At 43.4% G+C, this 9,157-nt stretch overlaps 1 long non-coding RNA gene across 1 annotated transcript; it reads left to right on the forward strand.

The window, feature by feature from the left end:
• The first annotated feature begins 6,278 nt into the window (after positions 1-6,278).
• LOC140550001 (uncharacterized) lies at positions 6,279-8,832 on the forward strand. The gene is made up of 2 exons (XR_011979042.1): positions 6,279-7,131; positions 7,842-8,832. It is a non-coding gene; the product is annotated as an uncharacterized lncRNA (long non-coding RNA).
• The last annotated feature ends 325 nt before the right edge of the window (positions 8,833-9,157 follow it).

Here is a 9,157-nt window from a genome sequence, read left to right on the forward strand (position 1 = left end):
GGGATACAGCAGGGGTGTCTGTATGGGGGCAGGGCTAGGTGATTGATCAAATCTGTTGAAAAATAGATTGAGATCATTCACCCACTTCTGGTCCCCCACCACCTGGGAGTTGGACTTTGTGTGGCCAGAGATGGTTTGAAGGCCTTTCCACACTCCTCTGATGTTGTTCTGCTGCAACTGTTCCTCCAGCTTTCTCTTGTAGCTGGCTTTCCCCTCCCTGATCTTCCTTCTCAGTTCCTTCTGCACAGCTTTCAGCTCATCCTTGTCACCAGATCTGAAGGCCCTCTTTTTCGCTTTTAGGAGAGCCTTTATATCTGGATTAATCCATGGCTTGTTGTTGGAAAAACACCGAACAGTCTTGGTGGGCACGGTGTTATCCACACAGAAGTTGACGTAGTCCGTAATGCAGTGAGTGAGATTGTCAATGTCCTCCCCATTAGGATCACACAGTTCTTCCCACACCGTTGTTTCGAAGCAGTCCTTCAGAGCCTCCTCAGACTCCTTAGACCATTTCTTCACTGTACGGGTGACAGCTGGTTCCCTATGTACAATGGGTTTGTACACAGGCAGAAGATGAACCAGACAGTGATCAGATCTTCCAAGGGGAGGGAGAGGTGATGAGTTGTATGCCTCCTTTGTGTTGGCAAAAAGCAGGTCCAGTGTTTTCATGTCTCTGGTGTGGCAGGTTACATACTGGGTGAAGGTGGACAGAGTGGAGGATGGAGAAGCAGAAGAAGAAGAAGAAGTTTAGTAATGTCTAAGCTTGGAGGTATCTTTTGTATTATTAGTCTATTCTAACTAGCTAAGGCTTTTCTTGGGTAAATAGCAAAGCACTTTGTAAGTCGCTTTGGATAAGAGCGTCTGCTAAATGCCGTAAATGTAAATGTAAATGTAAATGTAAATGTGACGTCACTCCCCTACTGCGCATGAGCGCGGTGGGGCTGATTGGGATTCAAAAGCAAACATGCGCAAACCGGTCAAACGATTTTTCCAACAATCCTATAAGGGACAGTTACCACAAGACGATTAGAAATCAGCGTGTGCGGAGTTTTAGACACTGTTTTTTGGGAAAAAAATGTCATACATGAGCTCTGAAATATTTAAAAAGTAGAAGAAAAAATAATAACGGTTAGTGGTCATGCCATAGAGCTACGAGGGACATATCACCATAACAGACATTAGCGGCTGCTGTTAAAAACCTTGAGCAGCACAGGTCTCCACAAAAGATTGGCCAATTTGATCATTTGGTCGACAGCAGAGAAGAAAGAGGGGCTTCCAACTGCATTTAATTTCAGAACGCTTGAACAAAAAAGGTTAAGAGAATGTTTTGAGAAGAATTGAAGCTTTAATAACAAAACCAAATAAAAGGCAGAGAAGAGACGGTTGAAAGTGGACAGAGGCGAACAGTCGGGGTATTACCTTTTTACTGACAGAAGAGACACAGTGCAGAATAGCAATTTTCGAAAGAACTGACCAATCACAAACAAGCACTCAAGACGAGCCTTTAAATATGCGGAGAGATGACTTTTTCTCTCGATCCTGGTGAAGATGAAAAATCAGGGTTTCTTCCACCTGACCACGTGGACTAGTTCAATAAAACACATACAACTAAGTCGACCTCACAGATTGTTTTTTCATCATCGGAAACAACGAAAATAATTTTTTAAACAAACTTCATCTAATGCGATACCGTGACGTCACTCCCCTACTGCGCATGAGCGCGGTGGGGCTGATTGGCATTCAGAAGCAAACATGCGCAAACCGGTCAAACGATTTTTCCAACAATCCTATAAGGGACAGTTACCACAAGACGATTAGAAATCAGCGTGTGTGGAGTTTTAGACATTGTTTTTTGGGGAAAAAATGTCATACATGAGCTCTGAAATATTTAAAAAGTAGAAGAAAAAATAATAACGGTTAGTGGTCATGCCATAGAGCTACGAGGGACATATCACCATAACAGACATTAGCGGCTGCTGTCAAAGACCTTGAGCAGCACAGGTCTCCACAAAAGATTGGCCAATTTGATTATTTGGTCGTCAGCAGAGAAGAAAGAGAGGCTTCCAACTGCATTTAATTTCAGAATGCTTGAGAAAAAAAGGTTAAGAGAATGTTTTGAGAAGAATTGAAGCTTTTTTAACAAAACGAAATGAAAGGCAGAGAAGAGACGGTTGAATGTGGACAGAGGCGAACAGTCGGAGTATTACCTTTAAGCTTAGAGAAGAGACACAGTGCAGAATAGCAATTTTCGAAAGAACTGACCAATCACAGACAAGCACTCACGACGAGCCTTTAAATATGCGGAGAGATGACTTTTTCTCTCGATCCTGGTGAAGATGAAAAATCAGGGTTTCTTCCACCTGACCACGTGGACTAGTTCAATAAAACACATACAACTACGTCGACCTCACATATTGTCTTTTCATCATGGGAAACAACGAAAATAATTTTTTTAACAAACTTCATCTAATGCGATACCGTGACGTCACTCCCCTACTGCGCATGAGCGCGGTGGGGCTGATTGGCATTCAGAAGCAAACATGCGCAAACCACTCAAACGATTTTTGCTGTGACACTGAGAATTTCCCCACTGTGGGACTAATAAAGGATTATCTTATTTTATCTTAACTTGTACTTGTTCGGTTGGAACAGGAGCAGTGGGAATGGAAGCAGTCTTTTGAGCAAATGTACTCTAAGGAGGTGGGAGTAGTGGGGATGGTAAAAGTGGTTACTCAGGCTGTGAAAATTGCTGCAAGCTCAGTCCAGGTAATTGTAGCTACATCTTTTTGTGGCAGAAAGGGAAAAGATTACCTGGTAATGTTGGAACCATTGGCATCTAGTGAAAATGACCTTCCCCAAGTAGTTTCAACTGTCCTTACTATTGTTTGGAATGGTAGATTATTAGTCCCTGTCACTAATGTAGGAGTGAGGGATATCTGGTGAAAACCTCGGTTGAAGGTGGATGGGGGGCAGTGTGTGGTGTAAGAAAAAAATAACTGTTTTCGGGGAAGAATACGGGATGCAGCTCTCACGTATGACCTTTTGCTCAATCAATTTCTGAATGTGTGTTTTTACTTCCTCATGCTGGTTTAATGGGAGCCTGCAATATCATTGACATACAGGAACTTAATCAGTCAAAAGTATTTTATGCTCAGTTAGATCAGTGAACCCCAAATCAGTATATCCTGCTGCAAATACAGTAGCATACTGAGCTAAATGCTGAGTGAGACTGAATCTTCTTTAAAAGGTTTACTTATAAAACACAAAAACAGACATTACAATAGACTCGATATAGCTCAAATAACTGTGACAATGTGACAGAGCTGAGGTCATTCTAAGGGTTGGCTTGCTACTACTGGAGATTTGTGTAGAGTTTCGCACAAGTGGAAGGCCATCACAAGAAAAACAGGTCCTTTTTGCAGACTTTTCAATGACAGAACATTTAAACAGCTACAGAATAAGTTAACCACTGCCCCAGTGTTGGCTTTTTTTTTTTTACTCAGCAGTTCTATTTAGAAATTGATGCAATTTCTGGGGACTGGGAGCCATATTGTCTCTGGATGATGGGACTTCAAAGCGTCGCCCAGTGGCATATGCCAGTCGAGGATTGTGTGTCAATGAACGAAATATGGATAAGTGAGCAACTTCCTGATGCTGAGCTATCCTTGGTGTTGTCCTTGCAGACACTGAGTTTTCTATGTCTCAGCTGCAGGTACTTCAGAAGACAGACCTAGTAATAGGATCATTCCTGGGATTCTGGAAAAGAGGAGAAACGCCTAATCAAGGGGAGCGCCAGCAACTTGCATCTAAGGTATAAGAACTTTTGAGACAATGAAACTGTGTGGTGAAAATTGAGATTATTTTATATAAATCAAATCAAAAAATCAAATCAAATTTTATTTGTCACATACATAGTAATACACAGTATAACTTGCAGTGAAATGCTTTTTTGACAGTCTGCCCACATCAAAGCTATTCAATAAGATCTAAATTTAAACTAAACCTTAACTTAATGAAATAAAGTGCAAAAATGCAAAAAAAATTTAATAAATAAAATAAAAGTTACATTTATGTTAAATTTAAGTTAAAAAATAAAATATAAAAATATGAAAATATAGAAATATAAGAAGCAAAAAAAATACAGATGAAATAGTGTCTATATATATATATATATGTATGTATATATGTATACATATGTACATATTTATCTGTATGTGAGTGTATGTGTGAGTTAAAAAGAAATATTTGCATTATTGTCCATAGTGAGTTGTCCATGAGCCATAGTTGTGTATTGTAGTGAGTGAGGGTCCAGTTTGTGTATGTAGATATTTTAATTTAGTGTCCTAGTCCCTGTCCCCATTCAGGGCACGGATGGCTTGTGGAAAAAAGCTTCTCCTCATTCTCTCTGTGTTAGCCTTCAGGGTTCTTAAGCGTTTCCCCGAGGGCAACAGAGAAAACAGTTCATTGTTGGGATGACTGGGGTCCTTCACAATCTTCTTGGCCTTGGTCCAACACCGCTTCTTGTAGATGGACTGCAGGTCAGGAAACTCTATCCTAGTGATTCGCTCTGCTGAACGTCTCACTCGTCGTAGCGCTTGCCTGTCCTGCTTGGTGCTGTTCCCAAACCAGACTGTGATGTTCCCCGTGAGGATGCTCTCGATGGTGCAGGAGTAGAAGGATCGTAGTACCTTGGAGGGCAGTCTGAAGTCTCTCAGTCGTCTCAGGTGGTATAGGCGCTGACGAGCCTCCTTCATTATGGTGTTGATGTGGCAACTCCATGACAAGTCCTGAGAGATGGCACTCCAAGGTATTTGAAGCTTTCTACCCTTTCCACTGCCGTTCCACTGATGTGGACAGGTTGATAGCTCCTCCGCTGTTTCCTGCTAAAGTCCACAATCAGCTCCTTCGTTTTGCTGGCATTTAGCTGGAGATTATTATCCTGGCACCAGTTCTCCATGGTTCTAATCTCTTCCAGGTAGGCCTTCTCGTTATTTCCTGAGATCAGGCCCACCACAACTGTGTCGTCAGCAAACTTAATGATGTTGGTGGAGCTGGAAGTGGCTTTGCAGTCTGAGGTGTACAGCGAGTACAGCAGAGGGCTAAGGACACAGCCCTGAGGGGCTCCGGTACTGAGGGTGAGGGTGGGTGAGACATGCTTGCCTACCCGAACAGCTTGTGGTCTGTTTGTGAGGAAGTTGGAGATACAGTCACAGATGGATGGGTGGAGACCTAGATCTTCCAGCTTCGTGGTGAGTCTTGAGGGAATAATAGTGTTAAATGCTGAACTGTAGTCCACAAACAGCATTTTAACATAATTACCCCTCCCAGCATCCAGATGTGTCATCGATGTGTGGAGAAGGTGAGCGATGGCATCATCTGTGGAACGGTTTGGATGGCATGCAAACTGAAACGGGTCCAGGGTGTCGGGCAGTGCGGATGTGATGAAGTCTCTCACCAGCTTCTCGAAGCACTTCATCACGACTGATGTGAGGGCAACTGGGCGGTAGTCGTTGAGGCAGGCTGGCTGTGGTTTCTTCGGGACAGGAACAATGATGGACTGTTTGAAGCACGATGGAACAATCCCCTGCGTCAGTGAGAGATTAAAGATGTCCGTGAATACTAGCTGGTCTACACAGGCTTTTAGGACTCGACCACAGATGCCATCGGGTCCCGCAGGCTTCCTGGTATTCACTCTCCTGAACACCCGCCGTACATCTCTCTCTGTGATGGTGAAGGCTCTTTGTTCTCTGACGTGCTCCTCTATATCAGCTGTGCCGGTGTTACTGTAGTTAACATTGCCGGCTGCAGCATCAAAGCGAGCATAAAAGGTATTTAGCTTGTTCGAAGTCTGCACTACCCAGTCCACAGGGTGGGCTCCTATAGTCCGTTATTGTTCTCAGTCCCTGCCACAGGCTCCTAGAGTCGTTTTGCTGGAACTGGGACTCTAGTTTCCTCCCGTAGCGCTGCTTCGCCTCCTTTACCGCCTTCCTTACTCCATATGACGCAGACTTGTATTCCTGCATATCTCCGCTGATCAGTCCCGTGTTGTAGGCAGCAGTGCGGGCATTTAGAGCTTCCCGGATGCTTTTATCCACCCAGGGCTTCTGATTGGGAAATGTTTTGACTGTAGATTTCTGGACAGTGTCGTACTTTCCCGATAAAACCCACGACCGCTTCCGTAAACATGTTGACGTCATCGGAGCTGCGCCGGAACATGTCCCAGTCCGCGTCATCAAGAACGTCCTGTAGCACGGCCACTGATTGGTCCGTCCAGCGCTCGACCTCTCTCACCACCGGAAGCTCTTGCTTCAGCCTTTGTTTATATTTTGGTAGGAGAAAGATGGCGGCGTGGTCTGACTTCCCAAACGGTGGTACTGATTGCGCTTTGTAGCTGTCTTTGTGTGTGGTATAGCAGTGATCTAAAGTCCGGTGGCCCCGGGTGGGGCAGGTGATGTGTTGGTGAAAGTTTGCTGCCACACTTTTGAGGTTGGCGTTGTTAAAATCCCCAACAATGAGTGCAGCGTCCTTATGGTGGCTTTGGAGCTGTGTGAGTGTGTCATGAAGCTTACACAGCGCGGTGTCCTTCTGTACATCGGGTGGAATGTACACTGTACAGACGATGACCGAGGTGAACTCCCGAGGAAGATAGAAGGGACGAAACTTCAGGGCGAGCAGCTCCAGGTTTGGTGTGCAGGAGCGTACGAGGGTCACAACATTAGCACTGTCGCACCACTTGTTGTTCACCATGATACATACTACACCACCTCTTGACTTTCCCGACTCCACGGTTCTGTCCATGCGATGTACCGAGAAGAACTCGGCCGGCTGGCTGGCGTGGTCCGGTATCGCTGGGTTCAGCCATGTCTCGGTGAAACAGAGGAGGTTGCAGTCCCGAATGTCTCTCTGGAACTTGATTCTGGCCCGGAGGTCGTCGAGTTTGTTGTCTAGAGACTGGACGTTGGCTAGGAGAATACTAGGCAGAGGTGCCCTGTGTGCCCTGGCTCTCAGTCTGTCTCTGGCGCCGGCTCGCTTACCTCGGTGTTGCTTCTTGTGGAGCTTGTCGTCCTGTTCTTTGTCCTCCTTCAGGATTTCTCTCGGCCAGCTTTGATCCGGAGTTAACAGCGGTTTAAGGTGAGTGAATTGTAAATTAACAGAAAGAAGAGTCTCTCTGTCGTATGCAATACGAGCCATGATGACAAAGTTTGAATAAAATAGCTAAAAACACTAAATTTAACAAAAAAAAAGCTAGATGTGGTCAGAGCAGTCGTTATGGCGGCTGTCGTCAGCGGCGCCATCTTGACTTAGATATAGGCAAACTGAGGACGTACACATGTGGCCATTAAGGCTAGTTTTACTTCCAGATCAGTAGAAAGACACCGTATTGAAGCAGCTCCATAATGATCATTGGCACCAAGTTGTTGAATGCGCCTGTACCTAGGTGAGACGTCATTGCTACTGGCCCAATATGCCCAATATGAGATATTGAACATTGGTGTAAAATATGTGAAAGGTGTTGTACAGCCAATGATGTACAAGTTAAAGCAAAGTTACGGTGTTTGCTACTGATTTCACTGTACTAGAACCCTCACAGGATGGAAGAGAAATTGTGATGATAAGGACTGATGTATTCTGACCAGGGAATGGTTTCATAAATATGGCGTGTTATCGTGCGGTTGCTTTGCCAGGGGTGTGGTATTAAAAAGAGCTGCGCTACCTGGGAAATAGCCAGTGTGAGAGGTTCAATAAAATACTTCACAATCTTCTTTGTACTCTGTTGGCAGGGCAAAATAAGCAATGGGCAGATTATCTGTCTGAACTAACGTTTGTGTATAACACCACAGAGAGAGAGTACCACAGAGTACAGGATTTTCACCATATTTCTGGATGGAGAAAGAACCCATGCTGACATCAGTGATGAACTGGGTGATGGACCATCATGAGGTCTTGCAACATGCATATACTTGAACAAAATCACGGTTTGCAGAAGTATGGAGCAAAAGGAAGCCGCAAAGTTGTGACCCCTCTGATGTAAGCATGTTGATACCAGGTCAGTTGGTATATGTACGGAATCTGCAAATAAGAGGTCGGAACACAATCCAGGATGTGTGTACAAACATCAGTACAAATCAAGCGACAAAACAGCAGTCATGCCAATCAGTCACAGAGTTGTTGTAAATGACCCCAAGAGACTTTTATTATTTATTTTTTGTTGTTGTTAATAAGCTTTGTGTGACTTGCATAGACTTTAGGAACCTACCGCTTAGCATTTTCTTAAAAAAAAAAAAAAAAAAATCGACTTTTATTTTGAAGACTTTTGACGGTTATTGGTGGAAGGTAGATTCACGGTAGTGGAAGAAGCAAAAGCTCCAGTACAAGTGCACATGTAGTGCTCAAGGACTGTTTTTTAAGCCCCCCTTTGAAGAGGCACAAGGTGTGTATAGTGAAAGTATATCACTAAAATAAATCATATATAGTTGATATATGCAGTATGCAGTAATAGTTGTGTGTAATTTGAAACTTGTCAGCCTTTTGTTGAAGCTGGTTAAGGTACTGTGCACTGGTTCATTTACATGCAGTTGGACTGTGGATGAGTTTCAACACACTTAGGTAGGTGTACTGTACCTTTAGAGCTTTGGTTTGTGTTTATATCAGCCTACATACAGTATGTGGTTAAATTTATTCATATGAGAAAGTTGAAATAACAAAGCAGACATGGACGAGCTTCTCATTGTATTCTTGATTTCCTTTCAGCTCTTACGGTGGTTTACTGTAATCATTGCTCAGCTGACTTTGTACAAAGGTTTTAAGCAATAAATACTTCATGAAACATCAGTTAAGTCTCAAGCCATCATTGAAATGGGGAATGCTACAGTAAGAGATTAGGCTAAAACAACCCAACCTCTTGTTAAATCTGATAAAATGAGTAAACTTCATTAAAAAAAATGTTCTATGGCCACATTAGTCTGTATTGCAAACACAGGTGAGATAAGCTAATAACGTCCTTCCCACTAGCGGCTTTTCCAAAGACATTGTGTACACTGACTGGATTAGAAAATAATAAAATAATAATAATAATAATAATAATAAAAATAATTTTATGTAGCCTAGGTGGCTAGACAATGTATGCTACAGTGAAAGAATATCTCACTTTTCAAAC

The sequence above is a fragment of the Salminus brasiliensis genome, chromosome 2 (genome assembly GCF_030463535.1).
Source record: "Salminus brasiliensis chromosome 2, fSalBra1.hap2, whole genome shotgun sequence".
Classification (NCBI taxonomy): Eukaryota; Metazoa; Chordata; class Actinopteri; order Characiformes; family Bryconidae; genus Salminus; species Salminus brasiliensis.